The sequence below is a fragment of the Protopterus annectens genome, chromosome 7.part0 (assembly GCF_019279795.1).
Source record: "Protopterus annectens isolate FY-2018-M chromosome 7.part0, PAN1.0, whole genome shotgun sequence".
NCBI classification, from domain to species: domain Eukaryota; kingdom Metazoa; phylum Chordata; order Ceratodontiformes; family Protopteridae; genus Protopterus; species Protopterus annectens.
Genome location: NC_056739.1, coordinates 458,179,011 through 458,200,951, shown reverse-complemented (window position 1 = coordinate 458,200,951; position 21,941 = coordinate 458,179,011). Strand labels below are relative to the sequence as shown.

Sequence of the window (21,941 nt, the reverse complement as noted above, 5' to 3'; positions counted from 1 at the left end):
TAAGGCTATTACTGCAAAAAAAAATCCTACCCCCTCTGATGGAGATTTCAGGGTGCTGGATAGATGGGGTAAGAAGGTATACACTTCTGCAACCTTGGCCATTAGGGCCTTAAAACTGCCAGTTTCATATGTCAGATTATCAGCAGCATATTATTGGATTACTTAAACAGAAGATGTTTGATTCCTGACTGTGTGCTGAAAATAAGGATTTGCAGGATTTAATGCATTCTGCTGAACAAGCTAGTACCCCCTCTTATGCAATGTCACTGGCACCTGGCTCAGACCCCTACCTTGCTGGCCCAGCAGAAGGGCCAGATTCTGCACCCTCTGCTTCAAACCCTGAACCTGGCAGCCTGGCTAATTACCTGATCTCTCCGTTACCATCCCTCAGTAAAGAATTGTTGTCATTTTGGATCAAGGAGGCCTAGTATTAGAAAATCTTGCGCTGAAAAATGAAGTTTCTGTTTTTGGAACCAAGCTCAGGGGATTGGCACAGCAGTGCCCAATTTACCTCAGATTCTTCAATGCTTAACGAGTTGCTTCACAAAGGCCTTTCCTTTTTCTCCATAAAAATTCATGCCTCAGCCATTTTCAGCTCATTACAACACAGAGCCACCCCGCTTCTCTCATCTGCTCAAGCAGTTCCTCTTAGAGGCTAAAAACTTAAGACCACCCAGGAGAGCCCCTACTCAAGACTGGGTCCTTAACTTTGTTTTTGAAAAGCTTACTACCTCCTTTTGAGCCAGCTGCAAACGCAGAGCTGAAATTCCTTTCTTGGAAAACGGCCTTCCTTTTAGCCATCACTTCAGCTAGAAGGGTGTCTGAATTACAGGCCCTTATGGCAGTGGAGCCTTTCATAATCTTTCATGCGGACAGGGTGTCCCTCAGGACCAGTCCCTCCATGCCCATGGTAGTGTCCATTGTGGCTCTTAATCAGTCCATTCATTTGCCAACCTTTTCTAATCCACAGAACAAAGGGGAACAGATACTGCACTCCTTAGATTTGCACAGACAGCTTAGGTTTTACTTGGACAGGGCTAAACCTCTCAGGAAATCTGAACAGCTGTTGGTGGCATTTGCTGCAGGGGCAGAGGGGAAGACCATTTCAAAGCAAACAATTTCTAAATGGATAGGCCATCACATTCATTTCTGCTATAAGCACCATGGAAAACCTATCCCAAAGGGGGAAAGATCTCCTTCAACCAGGGCTTCATCTACCTCAGCAGCCTTTCTCAGAGGTGTCCCTACCAGGGACGTCCTAGAAGCTGCTACCGAGTTCTGTACATACTTTCACCAAGTATGACCACATGCCAATTTTCTCTAAATCCAGAGCTAGTTTTGCTACTGCAGGCTTGCAGGACCATATAGCTAGTCCTAAGGCTATCTAAATTCCTCCTCCCATCCTTAGCTTTGGGTAATCTACTCAAATGTGATGACTGCAACAGTGAATACACTCTGACATCTACATTTATGGTAAGTGTACACAACGGGACTTTACTGTTGAGCTCCAGTGTCTTCTGATACCTCTCAAACATCCCACTGAAGAGATGCATTGGAAGAGAACATGCAAGAGGAAGCCCTTGGATTCCTTTTAGGCATCTTTAATTGAGGGTATTGATTTTTGAGGGGGAAGGTCCCTGCCTGAGCACATCTCTTTCAGAGAAATTGTGGATGTCCTGCACCCGGATTGTGATTGGACCTCCCAAATCCCTTCCAAGATGAGTATGTTTCTGGAAGCCTTCATTTCTGGCCCATCTGTCTTGGGTTACCTCCCTGGTGGATGACCTTGTAGACCTCGTCTCCTGCTGAACATGGACGGAACTGGATACAGTGGAGCCTAACCTCTGCCAACTGGGCAAGATTCTAGGAGCACTCCAAGACGGGCAGTATTGGAGTAAGGGAATCCCTGTAGATGCTATGGTTGTGGTGGCAGCCACCAAAAAATTAGCCAGAGTTCCTCTGTCAACCTTCCTAACAGAGGCTAAGGAGCTGGACAGATTTGTAAAGCTAGTTTATGCTTGGGCAACCTTTGCCTTGCAGTCGCTCAACTACCTTGCACATTTTTAGATTAGAGGGACAAAGTCTAACCCAGGGTCCATGTCGTCCAAGGAAGCAAACTTGCTCCTAACTGGTCACCCTACAATCTATCCAGTGCGTCCCATGAGGTCACTTTCTCTCATTATTGAAGGCTGTACATGGGCTGCTGGTTCAGGCATAGCCTTAAGGAGATGTGCCCGGATGAGTGATTTTTGCGGAGCCCTTCAAATCCTATTTCATCAGTGCTCTTTGTTGGGTTTTTCCCTGTTTATACCCACAGTAAAAAAAAAAAAAAAAAACTCTCGTTCATTCAGCGAGTAAGATGGCAAAGACCTTGTCTGCTGTTGGAATCCATTTCTGTAACCCTTTAAGACTTTTTTGTCTAGGAATTTGTCTAGGAATCCGTGCAGTGTTAAGATGCATTTCTGAAAACCTCTAGCACCTTTTCAGGACTTGCATGGGGATTTGAGAGTTGGGGAAGTAGTAATGGAAGACTCTGTTCTCATGGCAGTGGGAGTCTGCAGAACCAAGGGTTTTGATTTTTCTTTAACGGACCCTTTCAGCACTCCTGAAAGGTTGCCTGGCTGTTCTCTGAAGGGAGTATGAACCAGGCACCCACTTGTACCATTTGTGGAGATTGGCCAGAAGACTTGAGAGATTGCCAATGTTGGTGGCCTGCATCTCCTACAAAGAAATTTTTCAGCAGAACAGCTGAGCAGATCATCTGACTTACACAAGTAGGCATTTCACAGGTAAGAATACCTATTTATTGGTTGGGTAAAAAGTCCTCCCCAGGACTGAACTTTGTCTTGTCTTAAACTGCAAACCTTTTGTACAAGGGAATCTCTCTAAGTAGTTATCTGAACTCAACCCGTCCATCCCCTGCCAGTCATATCAGGGATGATTCAGGAAATAGACAAATTATCCTTAATGCTGCATGGGTTAGTGGTACTGTTGCCTTAAAAACAGTTGGTTAGAAAAATAACTTTCTGTCCCAAGTAAATTTAGCATTGAAGTTGGGGGGCACTTGTGTCAAAATTGTCCTCTTTGAACCTAGTGGCCTGGGGTGGATATAACATTACCATTTGTACACCTCTTTCTAAAGATATGCTTGAAACGAAAAGACAAACTTGCTCAACTACTAGTTAAACTGAAAAGATTTTTTTGTTGAGGGTCTTACAGAATGGGTATACCTTTTTTTTTTTTTTTTTTTTTTCTTGAGCCAGCAGCTTCAGTTTTAAAATTCTTGCTTTGTATAGTCTTCTCCTAGCAGTGACTTGCAGTCATTTAGGGTCTTGGAGTTTTTCTGGTTTTCTTGAAAGACTTTTATAAGAAGGGCTAGCACATACTGACCCTGAAGTTTTATAACCAAGGTAGCCCTTAACTGGAAGTTGGCAGTCTTGTTTTGAGGATTATGACAGAGGAGAAATCTTGCAGTCCTTGATAATGAATAGGCAACTTGAATGTAACCAGTAAAATGCAATAGTGACTGGCTTTACCACCTTTGGTTATAATGAAGGTGGCCCTCATTTCTGAACAGAAATGTCTTTCTAGGGTGTTAGAAGCTGCTGCCTGTCCATCTGTTGGACTTTTTTTCCAAGCACTGCGGAACTTGCATCTGAAACGAGGGTCATTTTCACATGAGTTGTAGAAGGCCTGTCCTATTCCTTAGCTTCTGGCATTATTCAGGGTAGGTCCTCCATGTTCTAGGACTCTTACTGAAGTTAAGACCGTAGTACAAAACATTAAATCTGATGTTTATCTTGGTTCATTCCTTACTGATAAGTTATCTGATGTTTGTGTTTCACTGTTGCAGTCATTACATTTGGGGTAATTTGCTGGTAGGTTGCCCTCAGTCAGCCTGATTAACAAAGTCTTGGGCCCTGCGTCAATTGCTGTCCTTTCTTCCATGACGTCAGGGGTATAAAACATGCAGTCGACGCCATTACATCAGTCTTCTTGCCGCGAGGTGCCTGAAGCAGAAACCGTTTGTAAGTGCCGGTCAGCAGACTTCTGAAATTTTCGTTTTTGAGTTTCAGAACAGAAGTCTTCAACTAAAAGCCAAGTACTCTGTTGGGGAAACTTTTTTCTTGATCCTTACTGATGTCGGTAAAAGTTAATAATTGGATTACTTGTGGGAAGCCAATACCTCGTAAGGATTTTCATTTGTACTGTATTTCTTGCCTCTGCCCAGACCATGACGTACCTTGCTGTCTGTTTTGTGCTTTAATCAGTGCACTGTCCATCGTTGGTACATTTTTGCTTCTAAATATTTCGGTTCTCTGTTTAATTATCCAGAAATGACATCGGTTAGCCATCCAACTACCGGATTACCAAAAAAATGCAGAGACAGGCAGTTGAGGTCCAAAACTGCCGACTATGCTTCTAAGCCATTCGCCAGTACTCAGTGAGGCACTTTTGCGTCCACTGATGCCCGCTACTTCTGGTTCACAGGCCCCTACTGAGACCCATTTGGAGTCCGGTATGCCACGAGATGCTTCACCTATGGAACCCATGGATGTCTACCTTAGATGGGTCCATAGCCACTGTGCAGGCACTGGCTCCCGAGGGAGTATTCGGGCCTACAGACTTTCATATCAGACAGACACCACCTTCAATCTTAAGGCCAAAATCTCGATCCATGTCTAAAAAACTGATGCCCGGCCACATGTTCAGGCTCCTATGCCTAAAATACAAATCATCAAAATGGCTTAATTATGCTAATCGGGGGTAGTCAAAACCCCCCCCCCCCCTTTCTAAGAGGCCTAGGGCTGAACTTGACTATGAATCTTCTGAACTGTTTCTTCTGACTTTTTTCTAATTAACAGGATTTGTACATACCTACTTATGTGGACTCTGATGCAGAGCATTCCATTCCTTCTGCTTCTCCCCTGAGGGTTTTTCTTTTGGGGAAATTTTACATACCTTAAGGAAGCATTTCCATTGGGAAAGTCGGGATTTTTCCGAATCTAAAAAGAGGCTTGGGGATTTCCTCTTTCCTCAGCATAGGCCTTTGGCTATATCTCCTGTATTAGACCTTTATGTCTTTTCAGAATCCAGTATGGCCCCTGATTCCCTGCCTCCACCCCCTTGTAAACTAGACAGATACTACAGGGTTCCTGACTCCCACAAATTCCTTTTCAAAAATTCTGTTGCGGACCCTGAAACCATTTTTCAGGGGCCCAAGGGCATTAAGGCTTCTAAAAATCCCTACCCCTTCCGATAGACTCCAGGGTGCTGGATAGATGGGGTAAAAAGGTTTATACTTCTGCAACCTTGGCAATCAGGGCTTTAAACTGTCAATTCCATATGCTAAAATGTCAACAGCATATCATGGGACTGCTTAAACAGAAAATGATTTGTGTGGAAGGATTTACATGATTTATTGCATTCAGCTGAACAAGTTGGAAAACATACTTTGCAATGTGGTTTTGATTCTTTGGAGGCTTCTTGCGTGGTTGCTGTTACTGGGTCTGTGCTTAGAAGGCATGCTTGGCTTAAGGAGCAATCTCTAATCATGTTAAAGCAAAACTGTTGGATGCTCCTTTGCAGTAAGACCATCTGTTTGGCAGTAAGACTGAAGATGTTCTAAAAAAGTTGCAAGAAATCTTTCACAGTTAGCATAGATTTAGCTTCATCTTCCAAGTACAACCTCCAAGATTTAGTAGGCACTGGCCTACTAAGAACTGGTCCTTTCCAGTTCCTTCCAGAGCCACTCAAGCCAAACCCAGATATTCCAAAAGCACCAGGTTTCAGTCCCAAGGGACTTTCAGAACTAAGCAGTGGGGTACCTCTGCTTCCAAATCTGGAAATGACACCTCCCTATGGTTAAGTCTCTCAATAACTTTCCCTTAAAATTTTTAAGCACTTACCGCTTTGCTTCCCCTTTGGGGGGGAAACTGTCTCTTCATGCAAACAATTGGCAACTTGTATCCTAGGACAAATGGGTTTTAAGTAGTGTCCCAGGGATACAGATTTCATTTCCACACGTTGCCAACTGCAAATGGATGGCCAGACCTGCCCCCAAATCCGTGGGTAGAGGCTCAGAAACCAGTACTTTCCCTGCTAAACATGGGGGCTATTCATCTAGTACCAGAAGAGGAAAAGGGACAAGGTTTCTATTCCAGACTTCCTTGTACCCAAAAAGACAAATCATGGTGTCCAATTCTGGACCTGTTTAAACACCTTTCTGGACATTCCAAAATTAAAGATGCTGATTCTTCACCAGTTACTTCCTACGTTAGCCTAGTATGAACCTATGAACCTATCTGCCCGAGGGCATTTACAAGCCTAGCCCATCGTTTTGTGGCTTACGCCACCCCTTTAGTATGGGGAACTATACCCATTATTTTGCTGTGCCTCTGTCGAGCAGTGACACTGAGGTAATCCCTGGGGTATATCTGCGATCTCCCATCCATTGGTCAAGATTTCTCTTAAACAAGGCCAGCGAGGTGCTCTGCCTCACATGTACCGGGATTTTGTTCCACAGCATAGGGAGTCTTTGGGTGATGAATCTATCCCTCCAGCATGTCCTATTAATAGCCGTGTCGAGGTTTAAGTCTCCTGCCCTTGTGGCTCTGATGGATCTAGATTTTTTGAGGTGAAGCATATTCATCAAATCTGGGTTTGACATGGCCTTGTATGTTAGGCAAAGGTCACCTCTGAGCAAGCGGTGGCGACTGAATAGAGCTGGAGTTCTTTCAGTCGGGCAGCATAGGATAGATTTTTGAGACCCTTTATCCTTTTGGTGAGGAATTTTTGTGGCCTCTCCAGCTGCTGCAAGTGTCGGGTCAGATACATTCCGAATGGGGCATTGTACTCAATCATTGGTCTGATGAGTGATGAGTAAAGGGAGACTATGACCTCCCTTGATCTAGATGAGAATCCCTTCATGATAAGGTGGGCAATGTAGAAGGTCTTCCTAACTACTTTAGCTACATGGGTGTCGAATGACAGACTACTATCAACCTGGGTCCCCAGGTCCCTGATAACTTCTTCTGTGCTCAGTGGATTGCCACCTATTTGGTAGCTAGGGGTAACCTTGTTTTTCCCGAAGGGTATGACTATGCATTTTTTGGCATTTAACTTTAGGCCGTGGCTCTGGCACCAGTTATCCGTTTCTGTGAGACCCTTCTGAAGGATATCTGTGTCAGATGTGTTTTCTACTATGGCGCCCAGTTTGCAGTCATCTGCAAACTTTGTCAGCCATAACCCTCCTGTGTTTGCTTGTACTTCAGAAAAGTAGATGCCAAACAAGAGTGGGCCCAGGACTGAGCCCTGTGGGACACCACTTGTGACAGGCTTTGAGTCTGACATGGTGCCAGCAACTCTGACCCTGTGGGTTCTGTCACTCAGCCAGTTTGCAACCCATCTTGTGATGTATGGGTTAACATTTAAGCTGATGAGTTTTTCAATGATACCCGAGTGGGGTATTGTATCGAAGGCCTTAGCCAGATCGAGGTAGGCTGTATGGACTGCCTTTCCCTCATCAATGGCTTTGGTGACTGTTTCGAAAAAGTCAACCAAGTTTAAAAGGCATGATCTGCCTTTGACAAAGCCAAACTGGGTTGGATCCAAAGTCTGCAGATTCTCTGTCTTTATTTATGAGGTCCATTATGATCCTCTCCATGGCTTTGCAGATAAGGCTTGTCAAGCTAATGGGCCGGTAATTTCCAGGGTCGGTGGAGGCACCGCCTTTGTGAAGTGGGACCACAGTTGCAGTGCGCCACTCCTGGAGTGCGTATCCAGAGGTAAGACTTTGATTAAACAGCTGTCCTAGCTGTGGGTTTAATTCCTCATTGAGTTCGTGGAGCACACAGCCGGGGACACCATCAGGTCCCATGGATGCTGTGTTTTTTGCTTTGGAGAGAGCAGTTCTCACTTGGGCTGGAGATGTTTGGGGGGCTGCAATCGTTTGGTATAGATATCTCTCCTTTTGGGGGGGAGGTGGGGAGAAGTTTGCACTGAACCTGTCAGCCAGTATGTTGGCAATGTCTGTAGGATCAGTAATCTTCACATCATTTTGAACTAGTTCTGAGCATATCTGGGAGTTTCCTCCTAGGTTTCTATCATAGCTAAAGAAGGCCTTATGATTGTCTTTTGAGTCTTTAGCTATTTTTCTCTCGAAATTTGCTTTGGATGATTTTATGAGAGCTCTTAGTTTTTTACTTAGTGATCAAGGGTGTCTTACCTTTTAAGGATTTTGCTCTATCTTGTAGTAGCTTCCTCCTTTTGTTGTAGAGTTTGTTTATGGCTGGGGTCCACCAGACTGGACACTTGCCTTTGGTACAGAGAGTCTTTGTTTTGCTTGGGATTGCCTTATCCATGCAGTCCTGCAGGTGCTGGTAGAAGGCATTTGTGAGTGATTCAGCGGCTTGAGTACTGTTTTCCGCCGGCTCGGGGGCCTTAAAGGAGACCACACTAGTCTTTAGAAGTGTGAAGTCGGCTTTTGAGAAGTTCTTTACTGTGGTCTTTTTTATTTCAGGTGGGGGTGGGATGAGGACCTCCAGCGAGATTAGTTTGTGATCTGATCTCACCAGTGAGGGGTATGCTTCCGGTGTTGAACATTGTGCTCCCATGTTCGTGATGATGAGATCAAGTATGTTATCTCCTCTTGTGGGGATGGTGACTAGTTGTTCCATGGCATTTGAGTTTATGAATTCCAGGAACTTTTGGGCTAGGGTGTTTGGGCTTGAGTAGTGTTCCCAGTCTATATTAGGGTAATTGAAGTCACCTAGTATGATGGTGTTTGGTGATACATTTATCCCCTCTAGTGTTTTCAGGAAGGCCATGTGAGGTCCCTGAGTTTGTGAGGGTGGCCTGTAACATGCTACAATTTGCAGAGCAGTCTTGCCTATGGTTAATTGCACCTGGATGGTCTCCGATGCATCATGCGTTGCCACCAGTCTTGAGGTGTGGGTGTCCTTGATGAATATGGATACCCCCGCCTTTCTTGGTATTGTCCGGATTTTGGGGCCGGAACGCATGATATGAGGTAAAACCTGATAGCGCTGGGGTGCTCTCAGGAGCCTTGAACCAGGTTTCTGTCACAGCACAGACATTGATGTTCTTCATACTGAGAAGGGCCTCTAGTGCGTGCATTTTGAGATTTAGACTTCTGGTATTGAGCAGCATTACCCTTAGTTTTTTTCCTTTTTTGTGTTCTAGGGTGGTAGGTTTAGAATTTGAGCCTTGCCTAAAAAGGCACTATGGGGGTGGCAAGAGCCTTTGCCAATATCCGGAATCCCAGGGGTGACAGGTGCAAGCCGTCCCTTGCGAAGCAGCGTGGCTTGTCCAGCATGTCATCCCAGGCAGACAGTTACTGGATCCCCTTTGAATGACACCAGTGTTTAAGCCAATTGTTAAAGCTGATCATCTTATCTCTGTATTGTGGCATCATTCTTGGTGAAGGTAGGATACTGCTCAAGGTCAGGGTCATACCTGCCTGGGCTACATAATCAGAGAGCTCCTCAATGTCTCTTTTCATGTAGTCCAAGGAGTGCGTCTCAGGTCGTTTACACCAGCGTGGACAATGACTGAGTCATATTTGTACCTGCTGTTGAGAGACCTGAGTGCTTGCGTTATGTGGCGGATTCTAGCGCCCGACAGACAGCTTACTGTGACCTTCTCCTTACTCAGTCTGGTGAGCGGGACGTCAGTGTGTCTGACTATGGAGTCACCAATGACTAGTGTGTCCGGCATTGTGTTTGGCCTTAAGGGCTGTGACTGTTTGACATTCTGACTGTGAGGTCTATGTGTTGCAGGTGTTGTGTTCTGAGGTGGTGGTTGTTTGGGTGTCTGCTTTGGTGGCCTCTGCTGTTTTGGTAGATTTTTGATCAGAGCCTCGAGTATGTCTTTGTGTGTTTATGTGTATGATTTGAGGTTGTAATGGTACTATGTGAGACTGGGTCTATAGTGTGTGTGGTAACCTTCTCCTCCTGACTGGTCTTGCCAGTCCTATGTTGAGAGAGCTCAGCCTCCAGTTTGGCCGTATAGTTGCATCTCTCGCATGTATTTGTGTTTTGTGGGAGGAGGAGAGGGTTGTCTGTGTACATGAGGCAATTGTAACATTGCCTCAATATTCCCAGGTTCACCAGCTGAGCAGGAGAGGACACTAGCAACTGATCCCTCGACATGCTAGAAGGATAGACAAAAACTTTAAAAAAGATTCCGGGGGATGTGGGTGACCGAGAAATGGGGGGTTGCCTTTTTGGGGGTGCTATCTATAAGAGTGCCGTATCAAGGTAATAAGTACTGTAGGAGCAAGTGCTAGGTTTAACAGATAGAGAATAGTCTACTTAGAGTCAAGTAGAGATGATCTTTTTAGTTATAGGATACGCTGATTAGATCAGTAGTATAGTTCGAGGAAGGTAGTTTCAAGGGAAAATTTGAAGAGTGGACTTTAGGTAGCCGAATAGTTTAAACCTGCTTAACCGGCTGCCCTAGTGTGCAACAGTGGCAGCTCAGCTAAATCAGCTTTATAGCAGGGGGCTGGAAAAGACAGGAAATGACCCAAAATGGCCAATAAACTACAAGTTACTGCCTTAAACCACTCCTCTGAGGACAAACAGGCAGCTCAGTACTCCCTACTCCCACTAGTGAGTAAAGAAACTACCCCTTGACCAAACAAGGAAAATGGAGAAAACAGGAACCAAGACAAAGCCCAGGGATCAGCAAAATCTGGTCTCTGGAACACTAGTTAGGCAACGATGGCTGGTTGGCAACTCTAGATTTAAGCGAGGCTTACCTGCATATACCAATCGGGGAATCTTGCAGAAGATATCTACACTTCAAAGCAGGCTACTTGCGTGATCAGTTCTCTGCGCTGCCCTTTGGCTCATCTACTGCACCCAGGGTTTTTACAAAATGCCTGGCTCCAGTAATTGCATTTTGCAGGCAAAGAAATATTCAAATGTATCCATACCTGGACGATTGTCTAATTCACAAAAGTCTTGAAACAACAACCAAACAGGAATCTTCGTGAGTCAGCGTCTTTTTGAAAAAACAGGCAGCAATTACCGTAACTTAGCGCTTTCACTCTTACAATAAGGGCATCAGAGTTATGCTTCATTTTAAAAAACACATGTTTAAATAGCAAGTAACTAGTGAACACACCCCCACAACAACCAATAGTAACTCAAGGTTACTATTACACTCAATTAGTAAGTGAATAGTAGAAATCATTACACACTATTAAAACACTTTTCATAATGCCCTATAAAATTATGTAGTATACATTAATATTTATAGTTAAAAAATAATTACTATAATTTCAGTACAATAGATATCACAGGTAAAAAATGGAAACCAACTTCAGAATATACAATTTTAAAATTTTAAGATATACATTATTTCCACTAAGAATAAGGTACAATACATCGTGCAAACATTTTTTATATATTTTTTTATATTTTTTATATATTTTTTATACTTTTTATATATAATGCAAGGTAAATTGAAATAGAATAATTCTAAAAATAATTCTATATACCAAAAAATTCTTTAATTATGTTGGTGTCATTTACAATAAAAAAAACAATCTTATGATACAAATATTTAACACTATTCAAATCATCTGTGCTCTATATTTCAAAATACTTGCTAATGAAATGCATTCATTAATACCCGGTGGCTTAGACGCATTTAACCTAAGCTGCCATAAGCATTCCTTAACTTCTAGTAAGGTTTTAGCGTCACCACCCTTTTCTCTATACGGTACCCTATTATGAAAAACAAAAATCTTTTAAAATTTTGGCAATTGGTGTTATGTTCATAAAGTGCATTTGTAGTATTTCTGTTCCTACTATCTCTGTGTTCTAAAATTCTGCACCTCAATTTCCTAATGGTTTTACCCACATAGAATGATGTACAACTCAAACACAGTGAGATATATAACCATTTTTGTATTACAATTAACATGTCTTGGACTCCCTATAGTTTTATTGTAATTGTATACTGTAATGTAGGGTCCGTTGTTTATATATTTACACGTACTGCAAAACCCACATTTACTCATCTTAGAATGTTTGTGCATGTTGTGGTGATCAGTACTTTCCATAAGGTTTTTGCCCCGACTAAATGTAAAAGTAGGTAAGGCACCTAAAACCTTTAACTTCATTAGAAAGTACCCCTAGCCACACGTCTTGAATAATATTTATAATATGCGGGCTATCTGCATTATAAGGTAAAATCATAGAGTGTTTAGTCATTCTCATTCGAGTATTATCATTATTAGTATTGGGCAGCCCTACTCTTAAAATTGGTTCATATATAGTATGTCTCTTTAAAGCCACTTCATCTTTAATTGTAATCATTAAATCATACGGGTAACCTCTTTCGTGTAACATGTCTTAAGTTCATAATTTCTTTCCCATACATAGTGTCATCACTAATGAGCCTAGACAGTCTCACCATTTGTCCCTTTATGATGTTTTTCTTCTGAAAAAAAGGATGGCAACTTTGAAAATGAAGAAAAGAGTTGGAAAAAGTCTTTTTACGATAAATACTAGAAATCAGAGTCTTATTCGGCCTGTCCTTAATTAACATTATATCAAAGTATTCACATTTGTCATAATGTATCTTGTAAGTAAACCTTAAGAAAGAGGTACTATTGTTAAGAGTTTCGACAAATTCAATTGTCTTTTTCATTACCCTTCCAAAATATTAGGATGTCGTCTAGAAAACATACATATAGCGCAATATCCTGCTTGAACTTAGGAGAGGAAATAACATGAGAGGAAATAACATGATCATTCTCCCAGTCAATTAGAACCATATTAGCATAAAGTGGGGCGCATTTTGCCCCCATTGCTATACCAGTGATCTGCTTGAAGTAATCTCCATCAAACATAATGAAATTGTTATTGAGAACCATATCAAGCAGATCAACCAACAGGTTCTGTTTTACTACGTGCTGTGTAGATAATTTCTTCAAACTATTACCAAACATCTCAATTCCTACATCATTAGGAATAACTGAGAACAGGTTGATGACCTCAATTGTTACAAAAATATAGTTTTTGTCCCAAGGGGTAGTTCTGATAATATCTAAACAGTGCCATGAATCTTTTAGCACCTGCGGTGCCTTGTAACAGATGTCTTTACAATGAAAATCTACATAAGCTGCCATTGTCTCAGTTTTCGAACCTTTTGCCGATACGATTGGTCAAAAAGGTGGGTTGGCAATAGATTTATGAACTTTAGGTATACCAAAAATGGAGGGAATAACTGGTGAGTTCACTAATAGGAACTCGTATTCATCCTTATCTAGCATTCCCTCCATAAACCATTCATAAATTTGCCAATCCAATTTCGTATAGGCCTTGTGGACCTCATACTTTGATACTCTCAAATAAGTAGATGTATCATTCAACAGTTCCATCATGGAACTACTATAATCAATTTGAGTCATGATAGCAACTCCCCCGCCCTTATCTGGTTTCATCACTCTAAGTATCTGAGGATGTTAATTTTTGCAAACAAAACCTCTCACCTTGGGTGAGGTCATCATTCCAACTAACACGGTTTAAAATATCTCCTTAAGTTTCACATATCTGTTCAAATATGTGAATATTAGGATTGGACAAGGGAATAAATGTACTTTTCCTCTTTAACAATGGCATATAGTACATAGGTTGACTGCCATGGTTAGAAAAACATTTTCAAATTCAATTCTCTGGAGAACAGTTTGAGACATCATAATTTTGGCTATATCATGTTTAAAAGAAGGAACAAAAGTAAATCCTTTGGCACATAAACTAATAAAATCATTACCAAGTGTTAAATCACTATAGTTGTAAATACAAAACTATGGTGGGCAGAGGCCTGCCACCAAAACAAGGGACTGCCATTCACACCACCCCCTGCTGACCAAATCCTAACTACAGACTCCTCAGACTATGCATGGGGGGGCTCGTGGTAGGGAAGTGCATTCAGGGCAAATGGAGCCCAAATCAAATGTATCTTCATATCATTCAAAAAGAAATGCTAGCTGCACAGAAAGCACTCACAGCCTTCAAGGACTACCTTCATCCAGGGCAATTTAATGGTAAAGACGGACAACACCACGGTTGTGTGACACTTAAACAAGCAGGAGGTACACATTCCTACCCCCTCTGCAGACTAGCCGTGGCATTGTGGAGCATGGCCTTAAGCTATCAAGTACAACTACAAGCTCAATTCCTGCCAGGAAAACTGAATAGTCTGGCAGACGAACTAAACAGAAATCTCATGGACCCACATGAATGGAAACGAACCACGGATTTTCAACATGTTGACACGCAAATGGGTAAGCTCTGACATAGATATTTTTGCCTCACCCCAGAACTACCAGTTGGAAAAATTTTGCACAAGAACTCACAAAAAAGCCTGGAAAATGGATGCTCTGTCCTTCAGCTGGAAAAACATATCTGTCTATGCTTTTCCCCCTCTGCCTCTGCTCTCCAAAAGTTCTACTAAAAGTCTAACAGGACAAACTAAAAATGATTTTGATTGCTTCAGACTGGCCTTGCCAACACTGGTACCCACTCGTACGCAGTCTGTCACAAATTTCTGCATGGTGCCTGCCTCAGACACCTTCCTTACCGTCTCAGCAGGAAAACCAAATTCTGCACCCTCTGCTCCAAACATTGAATCTTGCAGCTTGGCTAATCCATTTAAATTCCCCATTAGCATCCCTCAGCAAACCTATGATGTCATTTTGGTGGCGAGAAGGCCTAGTACTAGAAAATCTTATGCTGATAAATGGAAAAGATTCTGTGCCTGGAATCAATCCCAAGGGATGAGCACAGCAGTGCCCAATTTACCCCGGATTTTGCATTACTTAACTGAGATGCATCACAAGGGGCCCATCTTTTTCTTCCATAAAAATCCATGCCTCAGCCATTTCAGCTCATTACAGCACAGAACCCCATCTCTTCTCTCATCCTGTGCTCAAGCAGTATCTCAGAGGGGCCAAAACCTTGAGACCTCCCAGGAGAGCTCCAACCCCTGCCTGGGACCTTAACTTTGTATTGGAGAAACTCGCTCTAAATCCTTTCGAGCCAGCTGCTACTGCAGACTTAAAATTTCTTTCCTGGAAAACAGCCTTCCTTTTAGCAATCACTTCAGCTGGAAGGATTTCTGAATTACAGGCCCTTAGGCTAGTGGAGCCTCTCATAATCTATCATGCGGACAGGGTGTTATTCAGGACCAGTCCATCCTTCATGTCCAAGGTGGTATGCAGTGTGGCTCTTAATCTGTCCATTCATTTGCCAACTTTCTTTCCCATTCCACAGAATAAGGGGGAGCAGATTCTGCATTCATTGGATGTACACAGACAACATAGATTTTACTTGGACAGGACTAAATCTCGAAGAAAATCTGAACTGCTGGTAGCATTTGCTGCAGCGGCAGAGGGAAAGGCTATTTCAAAGCAAACCATTTTTTTAAATGGATAAGCCATTGTATTCAATTCTGCTATAAGCACTAAGGAAAACCTATCTGCCCATGGCTGCATCTACTTCTACAGCCTTTCTCAGAGGTGTTCCTACCAGGGATATTCTAGAAGCCGCTACCTGGAGTTCAGTTCATACTTTCACCAAGCGTTATCACTTAACAATTTTCTCTAAATCCAGAGCTGGCTTTGCCACTGCTGTTTTGCAGGGCCTTATAGCCAGTCCTAATGCTGTATAAATCCATCCTCTCAACCATAGCTTTGGGAATCTACCCAAATGTAATGATTGCAACAGTGAAACACTAAGAACATAGTGCAGATGTTCGTGTTTCACTGTTGCAGTCATTACACTAGGGTTAACCTGCTGGCAGGCTACCCGCAGTCGGCAAGAATTCCCAAGTCTAAGTCCTGCGTCGGTTGCTGTCGTCTCTTCCCTGACGTCAGTGCGCCAGGGGTATAAAAGATGCAGCTGATGCCATTGTCTTCAGTCTGTCTTGCCGCGCGGTGCCCGAAGCAAAAGCATAAAATCAATGCAGACAGTAAAGGATTTCTTACAGGTTCAACCACCTAGGTTTAGCAGAAACTGGCCTTCAAAGAACTGGTCCTTTCTGGTGTCACAGGCCACAGAGGCAGACTCCCAAGAGGCAGATCTCAGCCCCAAGGCTCATACAGACCTAAACAATGGGGTGCTTCAGCCCCCCAAAGGAGAAGACCAATCACAACCTTATAGGAAACTGTCCCAATGACTTCCCTCTACAAATGCCAAGCACTTACCTTTTGGCAGCACCCGTAGGGGGAAAGCTAGCACTTTTCTCACAAAATTGGCACAAGATCACCCAGGACAACTGGGTACTGAATATTGTTTCTCAGGTTACAGGTTCCACTTTCGCACCCTTCCAAAATCAAAAGATATGCCGGCCCTTCCACAAAACCAATGGGCAGAGGCACAAAAACAAAATTTCTGCTCTCATGGACATGAGAGCTATTCAAAGAGTACCACAGCAAGAACAGGGACAATGATTTTACTCTAGACTTTTCCCGTTACCCAGAAGGGACAAAGCCTTGAGACCAGTATGGGACCTTTCAATCCTAAGTACTTTCCTGGATGTTCCAAAATTCAAAATGTTAACACTGCAGCAACTTCTACCCATGCTGGGCAAGAAGGCTTGGCTAGTTACTTTGGACCTCAAGGAGGCATACCTGCATGTCCCAATCAGATAGTCTTGCAGAAGATACCTCAGATTCATAGCTGGCTCAATGCAGCAATGGCAGGAAAATATATTCAGGGCACGTGGCCCAAGGAGCAAATGCATCCTTCACATAAATCAAAAGATGTTAGCTGTGCAGAATGCCCTGATGGCCTTCAAGGATCTACTACATCCAGGACAACTATTACTAAAGACGGACAATACCAAACTTATGTGGTACATAAGCAAGGGGGCACACATTCCTACCCTCTCTGCAGACAAGCCATGACTTTGTGGAACACAGCACTGACCTATCAAGTACATCTGCAGGCACAATTCCTGCCAGGAACGAAAAATACACTGGCAGACTAAGCAGAAATCTCATGGATCCTCACTAACTGAAACTAAATCCACAGGTCTTCAGCCTGATAACAAGGACATGGGGACGCCCAGACATCTTTTTGCCTTCCCTCAACTGCCAACTACAGAGATTCTGCACAAGAACCTATCCCTCAAAAGCATGGAAAGTGGATGCTCTATCATTCAGCTGGAAAACCCTGACAGTTTATGCCTTTCCTCCACTGCCTCCTCTTCCCAAGGTGCTCCTAAGTCAGACAAGAGAAGCCAAAAATTATCCTGATTGCCCCAGACTGGCCACGCCAGCACTGGTACCCAGTCCTAAAGAGCTTGTCTGAAGGCCCAGCCTGGCCTTTATCTCAAATTACTCATCTTCTGACTCAACAAAACAATCAGATTCTGCAGTCAACTCGGAACCTTAAATCTGGCTGCATGGCAGATAATATAGCCTCTCGGACCACACCTCTCCCTAAAGCTGTTATGGATGTCATTTTAGCAGCCAGGAGGCCCAGCACTAAAAAAAAATGGAAGAGATTCTGTGCTTGGAACCAGGCACAAGGACTCAAACCACTTGTTCCAAATATACCTCAAATTTTTACAATACCTAACTGAGATGCTGGACAAAGGCCTATCCTTCTCATCAATTAAGATCCATGCTTCTGTCATTTCAGCTCATTTACAATACAGAACCTCCTATTTTCTCTCCTCCACTAAGTACCTCAGAGGGGCAAAAAAACATAAGACCCCCCAAGGAGAGCACCAGTACCTACTTGGGACCTCAGTTTTGTTTTAGAAAAACTCTCACTGCCTCCTTTTGAGCCAGCTAATACAGCCGATACAAAATTCTTATGGAAAACTGCTCTGCTCCTAGCAATAACTTCAGCAAGAAGAGTCTCAGAGTTACAGGCATTAATGGCAGTGGAACCTTTCATCATTTTTCATCAGGACAGGGTCTCTAAGGACAAACCCAACATTTATGCCAAAGGTAGTATCCAGTGTGGCTCTTAACCAAACCATTCATTTGCCAACATTCTATCCAAATCCCCAGAATAAAGGGGAGAGACTTCTGCACGCTTTGGACATGCACAGACAGCTACGATTCTACTTGGACAAAACAAACGCTTTCAGAAAAACGGAACAACTGTTTGTAGCTTATGCTGCAGGATCACAAGGAAAGCCCATCTCAAAGCAGACTATTTCAAAATGGATAGGACATTGCATTTGCTTCTGCTATTCACAACATGGCAAATCGGTGCCTAAGGGCATTAGGCCACATTCTACCAGAGCAGCAGCCACTTCAGCAGCCTTCCTCAGAGGAGTACCAAGCAAAGACATTTTAGAGGCTGCAACCTGGAGTTCAGTGCACACTTTCACCAAGCACTACCACTTACCTCTCTACTCTAAATCCAGAGCAGGCATTGCCACTGCAGTTCTGCAAGGCCTGGTAGCCTCTCCTAATCCTATTTGGGCCCAACCTCTGCTTTGGGATTCAACCCAAGTGTAATGACTGCAACAGTGAAACACGAATACAGTACAGTTGTGTACCTAACATAAATGTAGATGTTCGAGTGTATTCACTGTTGCAGTCCAGGTTACGCACCCACCCTCCCACTTTACTTTGCTCGGACTTTTCTATACTTCTCTATTCTGTACAACCTATGTGGTGTATTTGCTTGCAGATGAAGGAAATGTTTATTATAGTACATGCATGCCTTTTGGCATAATTTTTTCAGCCTACCTATTTGGGGGCACCTGACATCTGGGGCAAGAAAAACTGAAGAAAATGGCGTCTGCTGCATTTTTTATACCCCTGGCGCACTGACGTCAGGGAAGAGGTGACAGCAACAGATGCCGGACTTAGACTTTGGAATTCTGGCCGACTGCGGGTAGCCTGCCAGCAGGATAACCCTAGTGTAATGACTGCAACAGTGAATACATTCTTAACATTTACATTTATGGTAGGTACACAACTGTACTTTGTGTACACTTACCATAAATGTAGATGTTAGAGTGTATTCACTGTTGCAGTCCTGGTTACCCTCCCTCCAGCCCCATGTTCTTCTCTTACTATGCCTCTGTTTTCTTTTACTGTACTTAAAAGCCTTTTTGGTGTATTTGCTTTTGTTTGGAGGTATATTTTTTGCTTTTAATTTATATATTTTGCTCCTCAATTGGGGGGCACCTGACATCTCTGGCAAGAAAAACTGATGTAATGGCATCTGCTGCATGCTTTATACCCCTCACAACCTGACATCATGGAAGAAGGGGCAGCAACCGACGCAGGACCTAAGACTTTGTTAATCAGGCCGACTGAGGGCAACCTGTCAGCAGATTACCCCAAATGTAATGACTGCAACAGTGAATACACTCTCAACATCTACATTTATGGTAAGTGTACACAACTGTACTCAGTCTTCGGAACTGAGCCGGCGAAATATCAAGCTTGTCAGCCAAAAACCCTCTAGCCAGGGTCCCACCTAGAATGCTCTGCTCCCTGTTGCCTCATTTGCAGCATTGCTGTACAGCCATGTCAAGCCGCTCTCATCTTGGTGTGCAATGTTTTGAAAGTTTCATACATTACTTTAAATATTTCGAATAGTTTCTACTAATGTTTTCCTACCCTATAGTGTACTTGACTCTCCCTTTAGTCTTTTCCCTTTATTACCATTTTTTTCTTACCTTTGAGGTAATTCCTCATTACTCTGATGCTGAAGAATCTTATCCCTTCAGTCTCTCCTCCTGAGGATTATTCTTTTGGGGAAACTTTACATACCATGAGGGAGCATTTCCATTGGGAAAGTCAGGATTGCTGAATCCAAGAAAAGGCTTGGGGATTTCCTTTTATTACCTCAGCACAGGCCCCTGGCTATTCCGCCTGTGCTAGATATTGTGGATGATGTGTTCTCTGAATCCAACTTATCTCCTGATTCTTTGCCCCCTGCACCAGCCAAGCCAGATAGGCCCTGACTCTCAAGTTTCTTCATAAAAACCCTTCTGCTGATCCAGAAACTAATTTCCCAGGGTCCAAAAGGGGTTAAGGCTTCTATTGCAAAAAATCCAGTACCCTCTGACAGATTCCAGAGCTTTGGATAGATGGGGGAAGAAAGTATACACTTCTGCAACTTTAGCAGTAAGAGCTTTAAATTGCCAGTTTCACATGCTTAAGTATCAACAATATTTAATGGCTCAGTTAAAACAGAAAATGCTTGCAAACTCAGTAGCTCCTGATTGTAAAGAAATGCAGGATTTACTGCATGCAGTTGAACAGGTGGGAAACGTACTCTGCAATGTGGTTTTGATTCTTTAGAGGTCTCTTGTAGAGCCGCAGTTACAGGTTCTGTGATTCGAAGACATGCTTTGTTAAAAGAACAGTTTACCTGATCATGTTAAGGCAAAATTATTGGATGCTTCTTTACAGTATGATACCTTGTTTGGTGTTAAGGAAAATGGAGGATAAAGCTAAATCTATGCAAACAGTCAAGGATTTCTTACAGGTACAGCCACCTCGATTTAGCAGAAATTGGCCAACAAAGAATTGGTACTTTCCAGTGTCAGACAGGCCACAGAGAGGCAGATACAGATGCCCAAGAGGCAGATCTGAACCCCAAGGCTCAAACAGATGACAGTGGGGCACCTCCTCCCCAAAAGGAGGCGAGGACAAGTCTCAACCTTACAGGAAACTGTCAGTGACTTTCCCCTTCGTACGTCAAGGACTTCCCTTTTGGATGCCCCCTTAGGGGGAGAGCTACCACTTTTTTCTCAACTGGCAAACAATCAAGACAAATGGGTTCTGAATATTGTGTCTCAGGGTTACAGGTTCCACTTTCATACTTTACCAAGGCTAAAAGGAATGCCAGACCTGCCACAAAATCAATGGGCAGAGGCAGAAAAACAAATTTCAGCCCTCATGGACATGAGAGCTATTCAAAAAGTACCACAACAGGAGCAAGGACAAGGATTTTACTCAAGACTCTTCCTAGTCCCCAGAAAGAGCAAGGCCTGGAGGCCCATACTAGACCTTTCAATTCTAAATACTTACCTGGATATTCCGAAATTCAAAATGTTGACATTGCAGCAGCTTCTACCCATGCTGGGCAAGAAGGCTTGGTTTGTTACTCTGGACCTCAGAGGCATACCTGCATGTCCCTATCAGACAAAATTGCAGAAGATACCTCTGATTCAAAGCTGGTACAATGCACTACCAATTCTCTGCACTGCCCTTTGGCTTATCTACTCCGCCCAGGGTCTTCACAAAGTTCCTGCGCCAGTAATTGCATTTTGCAGACAAAAAGGAATTCAAATATATCCATACCTGAACGACTGCCTCATTCAAGCAGAGACAAAGGACATTCTTTTGCAGCATCTGGCATTTGTAAAAAGGTTACAAACCAAAGGAAAATACAAAAGCAACCAAGTAAATACAAAAACGAGGTCCTTGTCAGCAGGAAACAACTCAAAGAAATGTCCTTAACGCAATTTATTTATAAGAGACAACAAAGCGTTTTCGCCACAGCACACTGGCTTCTTCAGAGGGAATGTAATCTAAAAAAAATGCACTCCATACATATCAGGAAATTCAGGAAGTGACATCTTCCAGTTTCCTGAAGGAAAAAATTTTTTTTTAAATTACATATGCACAGATGTCAATGCATCTCTGTACTAATCTTCTGTAACCATAAAAGTATAAAAAGGTTTCATATAAAAACCATATGTAAAAACGCATATGAAAAATGTGTATATATAAAAAATACATTTATACACAGTGAACCAGCTACCCCAAATAGAAATATATGCACTAAAAAAATACAAGAAATGCCTTTGTCTGTTATCAAAGCAATTAATGTATGTATAGAAAAAATATATTTTATTCTCTGGGCTTAAAAACATCATAACTCAAATTTGTTTAAGCCCCTAAAATAGTGATACTC

At 42.8% G+C, this 21,941-nt stretch overlaps 1 protein-coding gene across 1 annotated transcript in view; it reads left to right on the top strand.

Annotated features, from left to right (window-relative positions):
- Positions 1-21,941, top strand: part of POLR2A (RNA polymerase II subunit A) — a gene marked incomplete in the record, with an annotated part of 2,048,627 nt that overhangs the window by 150,836 nt on the left and 1,875,850 nt on the right.